General features: G+C 41.4%; 1 protein-coding gene across 1 annotated transcript in view; it reads left to right on the top strand.

Annotated features, from left to right (window-relative positions):
• Nucleotides 1-12,500, top strand: part of LOC119597476 — a 113,732-nt gene that overhangs the window by 39,132 nt on the left and 62,100 nt on the right. The window lies entirely within an intron of this gene.

Raw genomic sequence — 12,500 nt, 5'->3', positions numbered from 1 at the left:
TAGTGTTACTGCAGTTACTGCAGTACCTCATCAAAATCTCCAAGCAGGCAGTTAGCAAGATCATCCCCGAAGTGTGTGATGCCATTGTGGAAACACTGTATGGCTACATTGAGGTAAGTTATATATAATGTTATATGAATACCTGTTGTATGATGGCAAGAATAAACGTGCAACGGGATAATGCCACGCTCCCCTTCCACACGAAGGTATGTGAGTTGTGTATCATTCCCTTGATGTGACGGCAAAAGACCGACAAATGGCTGAACGAGCCCGTTGCGTATGTTTGTATCATATTTTGACACGCAACGGTTCAACGCTTTCCCGTCCACACTGCTGCGCAACGATAATACGATATGTGGAAATGCAACAAGTGTGTACGCGGCCTTAGAACACCTTAGGGCGCGCATACCGTCGAACATTTATCAGTTGTTTCAAAGCTCTGAGCATGCTCCTACATCGCCGGAAAACGGTCTGAGTGTAATGCAAAAAGGCGTATTATAGCCATGTTAATTTTAATTCGTGAGCTTATAGTCTCCTTATTTCACATGCTAATCGTATGAAGGTCAGGTCCAGGCTCAAGCCTTTTCTGAAGGAGGCTGAGGAAGTTAGAATGTGGAAAGGAGTAGGAGATAGCATTTTAATGCGCCGGAGATAGTTATTCAAGTGAAAGGGTTCAGCTAACTTAAAAAAAAAAAAAAAAAAAAAAAAAAAAAAAAAAAAAAAACATGTACAGTTGCGGAATTATATTTCAGTACACATGCGGGGTCCCAATCTTGTACATCTGGCACCACCTCGATGTAAACATAGCGTAAATAGTATTTTCATGAATGAGGCAAAAACACTAGGTTGTTTGTAACATTCAACAAAGAGCAGGATTGGCAGAATATGAATAGCCAACAATTGTATTAGTATCTATTTTTAGAAACAAAATAATAATTTGATATTTCTTTTTCTTTTTTTCAAATAAGTGGTGGCAAAACATGCAGTAATAATTATCGCTGGCTTTGTAGGGAAATGTTTTTCAAATGCGACTTTTTGGAATTGTTTATCCAAATGGCAACGCCTATGGAGGCATTCCCCCTTTATTTGAACACAACATATTTGCATATTTCTTGAATATTGAAAACGCCTCATACTTCAAACATATATGTATGGCAGCTAAATCAAATAGAAATCTGCAAATTCGCTGAGAAGTTAGCAAGTGCTTCTCGAAGCTGCACCATTTAGTAGCAGCTGATCGAACTAATGAAGTGAGACTTTTCCTTTCACCGAAACAAAACACTTTTTCAGTAAGTAGAAAACATACTATGCTATATTCTCCCTTATAAAACATTACATGAACGCAAAACTACATTATGGGTATGGAGAATATAAAGACGCTTTACCATTGTGTGTGTGCATACATATGTGTGTGTGTGTGTGTGTGAGCCTGTCTGCGCGCGCGTGTGTGTGCGTATGCGTGTGTGCACAATTATATACTTGATGAGTTACAAAAATATATGTATGATTCGTTTTGTTCATCACGAATACACTTTATCTTGTACTAAATTCTGATAATGATTTTCGCTCTCAATATTCCATAAGCCATGGCGTTTCTGTGGAGACGCAGTCACATTCGAACAGCTGAGCAAGTAAATGTACGTTAGCTTGTTTCAACTCCAGCAACTACAAGCTACGTGGTTTGAAGGAAGGGATATAATCTTACTTCCATTAAGGATGTTCTGTGATATCTAATATATTAAATGTTTTCACATTTATCCTAAAGGAGTGGGTATATGTGGGACAGACTAAAACGAATGTAGAAAAACGAATGTAGGAAAACGAATGACAAGCATAACACTGTAAACAGTGAGATGATACGGTTTTGAGCAAAATCAAAGTTGAATGTCAGAGTTTCCAGTGTTCTGAAAGTGGAATATCAGTGTTTCCAGTGTTCTGAAAGTGGAATGTCAGTATTTCCAATATTCCAAAAGAGAGCGGAATGTCAGTGTTTCCAGTGCTAAGAGAGGGGAATGTCAATGTTTCCAGTGCTAAGAGAGCGGAATGTCATTATTTCACGTGCTAAGAAGAGCGGAATGTCAGTGTTTCCAGTGCTAAGACAGCGGAATGTCTGTGTTTCCAGTGCTAAGAAAGCGGAATGTCAGTGTTTCCAGTGTTCTGAAAGCGGAATGTCAGTGTTTCCAGTGTTCTGAAAGTGGAATGTCAGTGTTTCCGTTAAAAATGCGGAATGTCAGTGTTCCAGTGCTAAGAGAGCGGAATGTCAGTGTTTTCAGTGCTAAGACAGCGGAATGTCAGTGTTTCCAGTGCTAAGAAAGGCGAATGTCAGGTTTCCAGTGCTAAGAGAGCAAAATGTCAGTTTTTCCCCAGTGCTAAAAAAAGCGGATGTCAGTGTTTCCAGTGCTAAGTAAGCGGAATGTCAATGTTTCCAGTGCTAAGTAAGCGGAATGTCAGTGTTTCCAGTGATCTGAGAGCGGAATGGCAGTGTTTCCAGTGCTAAGAGAGCGGAATGTCAGTGTTTCCAGTGCTAAGACAAGAAGCGGAATGTCAGTGTTTCAGTGCTAAGAAAGCGGAATGTCAGTGTCTCCAGTGCTAAGAAAGCGGAATGTCAGTGTTTCCAGTGCTAAGAAAGCGGAATGTCAGTGTTTCCAGTGCTAAGAGAGCGGAATGTCAGTATTTCCAATGCTAAGACAGCGGAATATCAGTGTTTCCAGTGCTAAGAAAGCGGAATGTCAGTGTTTCCAGTGTAAGAAAGCGGAATGTCAGTGTTTTCCAGTGATAAGAAAGCGGAATGTCAGTGTTTCCATTGCTAAGAAAGCGGAATGTCAGTGTTTCCAGTGCTAAGAAAGCGGGAATGTCAGTTTTTTCCAGTTGTAAGAAGGCGAATGTCAGTGTTTCAGTGCAAGTAAAGGGGAATGTCAGTGTTTCCAGGTTCTGAAAGCGGAATTGTCAGTGTTTCCAGTGCTAAGAGAGCGGAATGTCAGTTTTTTCCCAGTGCTAAGACAGGGGAATGTCAGTGTTTCCAGTGCTAAGAAAGCGGAATGTCAGTGTTTCCAGTGCTAAGAGAGCGGAATGTCAGTGTTTTTCCAGGCCTAAGAAAGGGGTATGTCAGTGTTTCCAGGCTATAAGAGCGGAATGTCAGTGTTTCCAGTGCAAAGAAAGCAGAATGTCAGTGTTTCCAGTGCTAAGAAAGCGGAATGTCCGTGTTTCCAGTGCTAAGAAAGCGGAATGTCAGTGTTTCCCAGTGCTAAGAAGGCGGAATGTCAGTGTTTCCAGTGTTAAGAAGGTGGAATGTCAGTGTTTCAGAACTAATAGAGCGGAATGTCAGTGTTTCCAGTGCTAAGAGAGCGGAATGTCAGTGTTTCCAGTGCTAAGTAAAGCGGAATGTCAGTGTTTCCAATGTTTTAAGAGCGAATCAGTGTTTCCAGTGCTAAGAAAGCGGAATGTCAGTTTTCCCAGTGCTAAGTAAGCGGAATGTCAGTGTTTCCAGTGTTCTGAAAGCGGAATGTCAGTGTTTCCAGTGTTCTGAAAGCGGAATGTCAGTGTTTCCAGTGCTAAGAAAGCGGAATGTCAGTGTTTCCAGTGCTAAGAAAGCAGAATGTCAGTGTTTCCTGTGCTAAGAAAGCGGAATGTCAGTGTTTCCAGTGCTAAGAAAGCGGAATGTCAGTGTTTCAAGTGCTAAGAGAGGGGAATGTCAGTGTTTCCTGCTAAAAGGGCGGAATGTCGGTGCTTCCAGTGCTAAGAAGTAGGAATGTCAGTGTTTCCAGTGCTAAGTAAGCGGAATGTCAATGTTTCCAGTGCTAAGTCAGGGGAAAATGTCAGTGTTTTCCAGTATAAGAAAGCAAAATTTGTCAGTTGTTTCCAGTGCTCTGAAAGCGGAATGTCAGTGTTTCCAGTGTTCTGAAAACGGAATGTCAGTGTTTCCAGTGCTAAGAGAGCGGAATGCAGTGTTTCCAGTGCTAAGAAGCGGAATGTCAGTGTTTCCGTGTTAAGAAGGGCCCGGAATGTCAGTGTTCCGTGCTAAGAAAGCGGAATGTCAGTTTTTTTCCAGTGTAAAAAAGGGAATGTCAGTGTTTCCAGGGGCTAAGAGACGGAGGTCAGTTTTTCCCAGTGCTAAAAAATTTGGAATGTCAGTGTTTTCAGTGCTAAGAGAGCGGAATATCAGTGTTTCCAGTGCAAAAAAAGGGGAATGTCAGTGTTTCCAGTGCTAAGAGAGCGGAATGTCAGTGTTTCAAGTGCTAAGAGAGCGGAATGTCAGTGTTTCCTGTGCTAAGAAAAACGGGATCTCTGTGTTTCCAATGCTATGAGAGCAGAATGTCAGTGTTTCCAATGCAAAGAAAGCGGGATGTCATTCTTTCCTGTGTTCTGAAAGCGGAATGTGAGTGTTTCCAGTGTTCTGAAAGCGGTATGTCAGTGTTTCCAGTGCTAAGAGAGCAGAATGTCAGTGTTTCCAGTGCTAAGAGAGCGGAATGTCAAGGGGTTTTCCAGTGCCAAGAAAGGGAAATTTTTCAGTGGTTTTCCATTTGCAAGAAGGGCGGAATGCCCCAGTGTTTCCAGGCTAAGAAAGCGGAATGTCAGTGTTTCCAGTTCTAAGAAAGCGGAATGTCAGTGTTTCCCTTGCTAAGTAAGCGGAATGTCAGTGTTTTCAGTGCTAAGAAAGCGGAATGTCAGTTTTCCCAGTGCTAAGAGAGCGGAATGTCAGTGTTTCCAGTGCTAAGTAAGCGGAATGTCAGTGTTTCCAGTGTTCTGAGAGCGGGATGTCAGTGTTTCCAGTGCTAAGACAGCGGAATGTCAGTGTTTCCAGTGATAAGAAGGCGGAATGTCAGGTGTTTCCAGTGATAAGAAGGCGGAATGTCAGTGTTTCCAGCGCTAAGTAAGCGGAATGTCAGTTTTTCCAGTGTTAAGAGAGAGGAATGTCAGTGTTTTCAGTGCTAAGAGAGCGGAATGTCAGTGTTTTCCAGTGCTAAGAAGCGGAATGTTAGTGTTTCCAGTGCTAAGAGAGCGTAATGTCAGTGTTCCCAGTGCTAAGAAGCGGAACGTCGTGTTTCCAGTGCTAAGAAAGCGGAATGTCAGTTTTTTCCAGTGCTAAGAAAGCGAAATGTCAGTGTTTTCTGTGCTAAGAGTGCGGAATGTCAGTGTTTCCAGTGCTAAGAAAGCGGAATGTCAGTGTTTTCCAGTGCTAGAGAGCGGAAGGGTCGTGTTTCCAGTGCTAAGAAAGCGGAATGTCAGTGTTTCTAGTGCTAAGAGAGCAGAATGTCAGTGTTTCCAATGCTAAGAGAGCGGAATGTCAGTGTTTCCAATGCTATGAGAGCGGAATGTCAGTGTTTCCAGTGCTAAGAAAGCGGAATGTCAGTGTTTTCCAGTCAAAGAAGCAGAATGTCAGTGTTTCCAGTGCTAAGAAAGCGGAATGTCAGTGTTTCCAGTGCTAAGAAAGCGGAATGTCAGTGTTTTCAGTGCTAAGAGAGTGGAATGTCAGTGTTTCCAGTGCTAAGTGAGCGGAATGTTAGTGTTTCCAGTGTTCTGAAAGCGGAATGTCAGTGTTTCCAGTACTAAGAAAGCGGAATGTCAGTGTTTCCAGTGTTCTGAAAGCGGAATGTCTGTGTTTCAAATGCTAAGAAAGCGGAATGTCAATGTTTCCAGTGCTAAGAGAGCGTAATGTTAATGTTTCCAGTGCTAAGAAAGCGGAATGTCAGTGTTTCCAGTGCTAAGAAAGCGGAATGTCAGTGTTTTCAGTGCTAAGAAGGCGGAATGTCAGTGTTTCCCAGTGCTAAGTGAGCGGAATGTCAGTGTTTCCAGTGTTCTGAAAGCGGAATGTCAGTGTTTCCAGTGTTCTGAAAACGGAATGTCAGTGTTTCCAGTGTTCTGAAGGTGGAATGTCAGTGTTTCCAGTGCTAAGAGAGCGGAATGTCAGTGTTTCCAGTGTTAAGAGAGCGGAATGTCAGTGTTTCCAGTGCTAAGAAAGCGGAATGTCAGTGTTTCCAGCGCTAAGTTAGCGTAATGTCAGTGTTTCAAGTGCTAAGAAAAGCGGAATGTAGTGTTTCCAGTGCTAAGGAAAGCGGAATGTCAGTGTTTCCAGTGCTAAGAAAGCGGAATGTCAGTGTTTCCAGTGCTAAGAGTGCGGAATCTCTGTGTTTCCAGTGTTCTGAAAGCGGAATGTCATTGTTTCCAGTACTAAGAAAGCGGAATGTCAGTGTTTCCAGTGCTAAGTTAGCGGAATGTCAGTGTTTCCAGTGCTAAGAGAGCAGAATGTCAGTGTTTCCAGTGCTAAGAGAGCGGAATATCAGTGTTTCCAGTGCCAAGAAAGCGGAATGGTCAGTGTTTCCAGTGCTAAGAAAGCGGAATGTCAATGTTTCCAGTGCTAAGAGAGCGGAATGTTAATTGTTTCCAGTGCTAAGAAAGCGAATGTCAGTGTTTCCAGTGCTAAAAAGGGCGGAATGTCAGTGTTCCATGCTAAGTAAGCGGAAGGGTCAGTTTTTTCAGTGCTAGAAAGCGGAATGTCAGTTTTCCCAGTGCTAAAGAGCGGAATGTCAGTGTTTCCAGTGCTAAGACAGCGGAATGTCAGTGTTTCCAGTGATAAGAAGGCGGAATGTCAGTGTTTCCAGCGCTAAGTTAGCGGAATGTCAGTTTTTCCATGTAAAAAAGCGCAATGTCAGTGTTTCCAGTGCTCAGAAAGCGGAACGTCAGTGTTTCCAGTGCTAAGAAAGCGGAACGTCAGTGTTTCCAGTGCTCATAAAGCGTAATGTCAGTGTTTCCCAGTGCTAAGAAAGGGGAATGTCAGTGTTTCAGTGCTAAGAAGCGAATGTAAATGTTTCCAGTGCTAAGAAAGCGGAATGTCAGTGTTTCCAATGCTAAGTAAGCGGAATGTCAGTGTTTGCAGTGTTCTGAAAACGGAATGTTAGTGTTTCCAGTGTTCTGAGAGTGGGATGTCAGTGTTTCTAGTGCTAAGACAGCGGAATGTCAGTGTTTCCAGTGATAAGAAGGCGGAATGTCAGTGTTTTCAGTGCTAAGAGAGCGGAATGTTAGTGTTTCTAGTATCAAGAGAGCGAAATGTCAGTGTTTACAGTGCTAAGAAATTGGAATGTCAGTGTTTCCAGTGCTAAGAAAGCGGAATGTCAGTTTTTTCAGTGCTAAGAAGTGCGGAATGTCAGTGTTTTCCAGTGCTAAGAAAGCGGAATGTCAATGTTTCCAGTGCTCAGAAAGCGGAATGTCAGTGTTTCCAGTGCTAAGAAAGCGGAATGTCAGTGTTTCCAGTGCTAAGAAAGCGGAATGTCAGTGTTTCCAGTGCTATGAAAGCGGAATGTCAGTGTTTTCAGTGCTAAGTGCGGAATGTCAGTGTTTCCAGTGCTAAGAAAGCGGAATGTCAGTGTTTCCAGTGCTAAGAAAGCGGAATATCAGTGTTTCCAGTGCTAAGAAAGCGGAATGTCAGTGTTTCCAGTGCTAAGAAAGCGGAATGTCGTTTTTTTCCAGTTCTAAGAGTGGGGAAAATGTCAGTGTTTCCAGTGCTAAAAAACGGAATGCCCGATGTTTCAAGTGCTAAGAGAGCGGAATGTCAGTGTTTCCAGTGCTAAGAAAGCGTAATGTCAGTGTTTCCAGTCTTATAAGAGCAGAATGTCAGTGTTTCCAGTGCAAAGAGAGCCGAATGTCAGTGTTTCCAGTGCTAAGAAAGCGGAATGTTAGTGTTTCCAGTGCTAAGAAAGCGGAATGTCAGTGTTTCCAGTGCTAAGAAAGCGGAATGTCAGTGTTTCCAGTGCTAAGAAAGCGGAATGTCAGTGTTTCCAGTACTAAGGAAGCGGAATGTCAGTATTTCCAGTGTTCTACAAATGGAACGTCAGTGTTTCCAGTGTTCTGAAAGCGGAATGTCAGTGTTTCCAATGTTCTGAAAGCAGAATGTCATTGTTTACAGTATTCGGAAAGTGGTATGTCAGTGTTTCCAGTGTTCTGAAAGTGGAATGCCAGTGTTTCCTGTATTCTGGAAGCAGAATATCAGTGTTTCCAGTGCTCTGCAAGGAGAATGTCAGTGTTTCTAGTGTTCTGAAAGCGGAATGTCAGTGTTTCCAGTGTTCTGGTAGCAGAATATCAGTGTTTGCAGTGCTCTGAGAGCTGAATGTCAGTGTTTCCAATAATCGGAAAATGGAATGTCAGTGTTTCAAATGTTCTGAAAGTGGAATGTCAGTGTTTTCAGTGTTCTGAAAGCGGAATGTCAGTGTTTCCAGTGTTTTACAAATGGAATGTCAGTGTTTCCAGTGTTCTGCAAGGAGAATGTCAGTGTTTCCAGTTCTCCGAGAGTGGAATGTCAATGTTTCCAGTATTCGGAAAGTGGAATGTTAGTGTTTTGTTGTATTCGGAAAGTGGAATGTCAGTGTTTCCAGTGCTCTGAGAGCTGAATGTCAGTGCTTCCAGTATTCGGAAAGTGGAATGTCAGTGTTTCGAGTGTTCTGAAAGCGGAACAGTATAATTATAGAACACTGGAAACACTGACATTCCGCTTTCACAACACTGGAACACTGACATTCCGCTTTCTGAACACTGGAAACACTGACATTCCGCTTTCTTAGCACTGGAAACACTGACATTCCGCTTTCTTAGTAGTGCAAACACTGACATTCCGCTTTCTGAGTACTGGAAACACTGACATTCCGCTTTCTTAGTACTGGAAACACTGACATTCCGCTTTTAGTACTGGAAACACTGACATTCCGCTTTCTTAGTACTGGAGACACTGACATTCCGCTTCCTTAGTACTGGAAACACTGACATTCCGCTTTCTTAGCACTGGAAACACTGACATTCCCCCTTTCAGAACACTGGAAACACTGACTTTCCCACTTTCAGAACACGGGAAAACCACTGACATTCCACTTTGATTTTGCTCAAATCCATATCATCCCACTGTTTACAGTGTTATGCTTGTCATTCGTTTTCCTACATTCGTTTTAGGTCTTTACCGGTATATGTTGCTCTCTTCTTTTGTTATGTCTTTTTGTAATTTTTTTTATCGTTTGAAATTCATGTCTATCCATGTATTGTGAGGTGTCTTAAATTTGATATTTTTTCATTGCAAGTCAAAGTTTATATATTCTTTGATAAGTCACGAAAGCAAAATTTTTCTTGTTTAGTATTAACTGTTTTAAAATCCGTTATTTTTAAAGGTATTTTTTCATACACGATTTTTTTGGAATTATTTGATTACTGAATGAAAACCCGGAAAAGGGGGCCGGGGGGGGTTTTTTATTTCCTAAAGATTATGTGCACATTTTTTAAACTTATAACGCTGTTTTTCTATAAACAGCTAGTATTGCAACGGGGAAGAAATAGAATAGCAAATTGGGCGAGACTTTGCAACTCTCGTTGCTTAACATCTAAAGCATAATTAAACAAGAAAAGTTGATTATCTTTTCGCAGACCCAAACCTGAAGAAAAAAAAAGTTTTAAATTTATCCTTCATTATAGAACATTACTAACGCAAAATCACTTTAAAAATACAATGAATATAAAAGGGTTTTCTCATTGTGAGCTGTGGCGTGTTGAAAAAATTAGATGCTCCCATTTTCATTTTGTTTGACTACTAGTACCGAGCGATTTAAAATTTATATTTTTGCATTTCAAACATTTTGAACTACGTCACAAAAAGACTGTGTTGATTATAAAATACTTTTTTGCTTTGTATAAATTTGACTAATGTAAAACATCATCATTTAGTTCTTTTTTATTTTAAAGAACAGTAATATGTAAAAAAGGAAGCAAATATTGGGGAAAATTACGACAGGAACTTCTTTTTTATTAAAAACCCTTTGCCACCCACAATTTTTTCTATAACTCTTCGTAGTCTCCCCGGGAGGGGGGCGACATGCTTATATAAGTTCCGGGCCCCCTAAAGCATACTTCCCCTTTCCCCTTTGCATTTCTATTAAACTGTTCGAGGGTTCTTTTATTTGCTGTTTCCCCGACTTGACTAATTTTTCCCCAAATTCCGATTGGGTTTAAGTCACTCCTTTCTTCCATGGTAGGACTCGAGGTGGTTTTGGGAAAGAAAAACCACTCTTAACTGCCCTGGGCAGTTATCCTTTTTGAAAACATCGTTTCTGTGAAAGGGGAAGGCATAGCTCCATACTGACGGGGAAACACTTCTATAATTCGAATATTTTCTCCGAATTGAATCTCCCCTCTATTTTTGCCATTTTAAACCAAAGCCAGCAGGAATATCCACCCCCCCTTAAAGGCACGTGGCCCCTCCTCGCAGTTTTGTAGATGTTTTGTCTTCATATTGGAAAATATAGAATGAGAGATTAGAACTAAAATTTAGGGAATAGGGAAAAATTTATAACGTGTCTCTTCCCTCTTCATAATAAAATAAAAAGGTTTTAAAGGGGAAAAAACAATTTTCCCCTTTTGTTTTCTCCCCCGCAACACCACGCACCGCACCGCACACGCACCGCACACCCCAAAGCACACGCACCGCACACGCACACGACACGCACAGCAAGAAACCACACCACACGACACGACACGCACACACACACACACACACACACACAACACACACACAAAAACACACAAAAAAAAACAAAACACACACACACCCTACAGCACACACACAACCGCAACATCTATCATTCTCTTTTTTTTTGGGGAAACATCACTATACAAATACAACAAAATCTACTCAACACTATGCACATTTTGCACATTATTACTTATATATTCGTTTAATCAAACCATATCTTATTTCTATGTTATACTGGAGATATATATTTGCAAATATGGAAGAAACAGTCTCACTCATTAGTTCTCAGTTTCCATCTGCACAGATGTGCAGCTGAGACACACTCTAACTATCCAGGCGAAAAATTTGCAGATATCATATTGCATTACTGCATACATAATGCAGAAAGTATAGCTTTCTATATTCAAGAAAATGTGCAAATTATCATTGTATTGTTTCAAATAAAGGGAAGCCTCATAGGCTGCCATTCATACATCAAAGCGCAGAAAAACATTCTCACAGCAGCGATAATATTACTCATTTTTGCACACTATGAAAAACAGAAAGATTCAAATGCATCACTAAAAATATATAATCATTATCATATCTCATCCGCCTGCAAACAACAGAGTTCTCATTCATAAAATATATCATATCATGCCAGAGTCAGCAGCAGAGAATATATCCCATCAACATGCATCTCATCTTCTCATCGTAGGTCACATTCAGAACAAATGTCAAGAGAATAAAAGATATCCATACATCATAGACACAAGAATAATATAATCAACATCACATTAGATGATGGAATGCTGCAGATCAGATCATCTTCGTCTTCATCATCATCATCATCATCATCAGCATCACAGCAGCAGCAGCAGCAGCAACATCATCATCATCATCATCACATCAACCTCCACAAAATCATCATCATCATCATCACACACAGCAGCAGCAGCAGCAGAATCATCATCATATCACATCACAGCAGCAGCAGCAGAATCATCATCATCATCATCATCATCATCATCATCATCATCATCATCATCACATCAGCATCATCACAATCATCATCATCAATCACACAGAATCATCATCACACAGCAGCAGAATCATCATCATCATCAATCATACACGACAGCATCAGCAGCAGCAGAATCATCATCATTATCATCATACATCCATCATCAATCATCAGTCAGCATCAGCAGCAGCAGCAGAATCATCATCATTCATCATCATCCCATCATCAGCAGCAGCAGCAGAATCATCATCATCCATCATCATCATCATCAGCAGCCAGCACAGCAGCAGCAGCAGAATCAATCATATCATTCATCATCATCAGCAGCAGCAGCAGATCATCATCATATCATCATCTCATGCAGCACACATCATCATCTGATCAGCAGCAGCAGCAGCAGAATCATCATCAGCAGAAGCAGCAGAAACATCATCATCAGCAGCAGCAGAATCATCATCATCATCATCATCATCATCAGCAGCAGCAGCAGCGCAGAATCATCATCATCATCATCATCACAGTCGAATCATCATCATCACCATCATCACATGCATCATCAGCAGCAGCAGCAGCAGAGCATCATCATCATCATCATCATCATCATCATCAGCAGCAGCAGCACAGCAGAATCATCATCATCATCATCATCATCATCACCATCAGCAGCAGCAGCAGAATCATCATCATCATCATCATCATCATCATCATCATCATCATCAGCAGCAGCAGCAGCAGCACAAATCATCATCATCATCATCATCATCATCATCATCAGCAGCACAGCAGAATCAGTCATCGTCATCAGCCACATAGCAGCAGAATCATCATCATCATCAGCATCATCATCATATCAGCAGCAGAATCATCATCATCATCATCATCAGCAGCAGCAGAATCATCATCATCATCATCATCATCAGCAGCAGCAGAATCATCATCATCATCATCATCAGCACAGAATCATCTCATCATCATCATCATCATCATCAGCAGCAG

Source organism: Penaeus monodon, chromosome 39, assembly GCF_015228065.2.
Source record: "Penaeus monodon isolate SGIC_2016 chromosome 39, NSTDA_Pmon_1, whole genome shotgun sequence".
NCBI classification, from domain to species: Eukaryota; Metazoa; Arthropoda; class Malacostraca; order Decapoda; family Penaeidae; genus Penaeus; species Penaeus monodon.
This window is presented reverse-complemented; position numbering and strand designations above follow the sequence as displayed.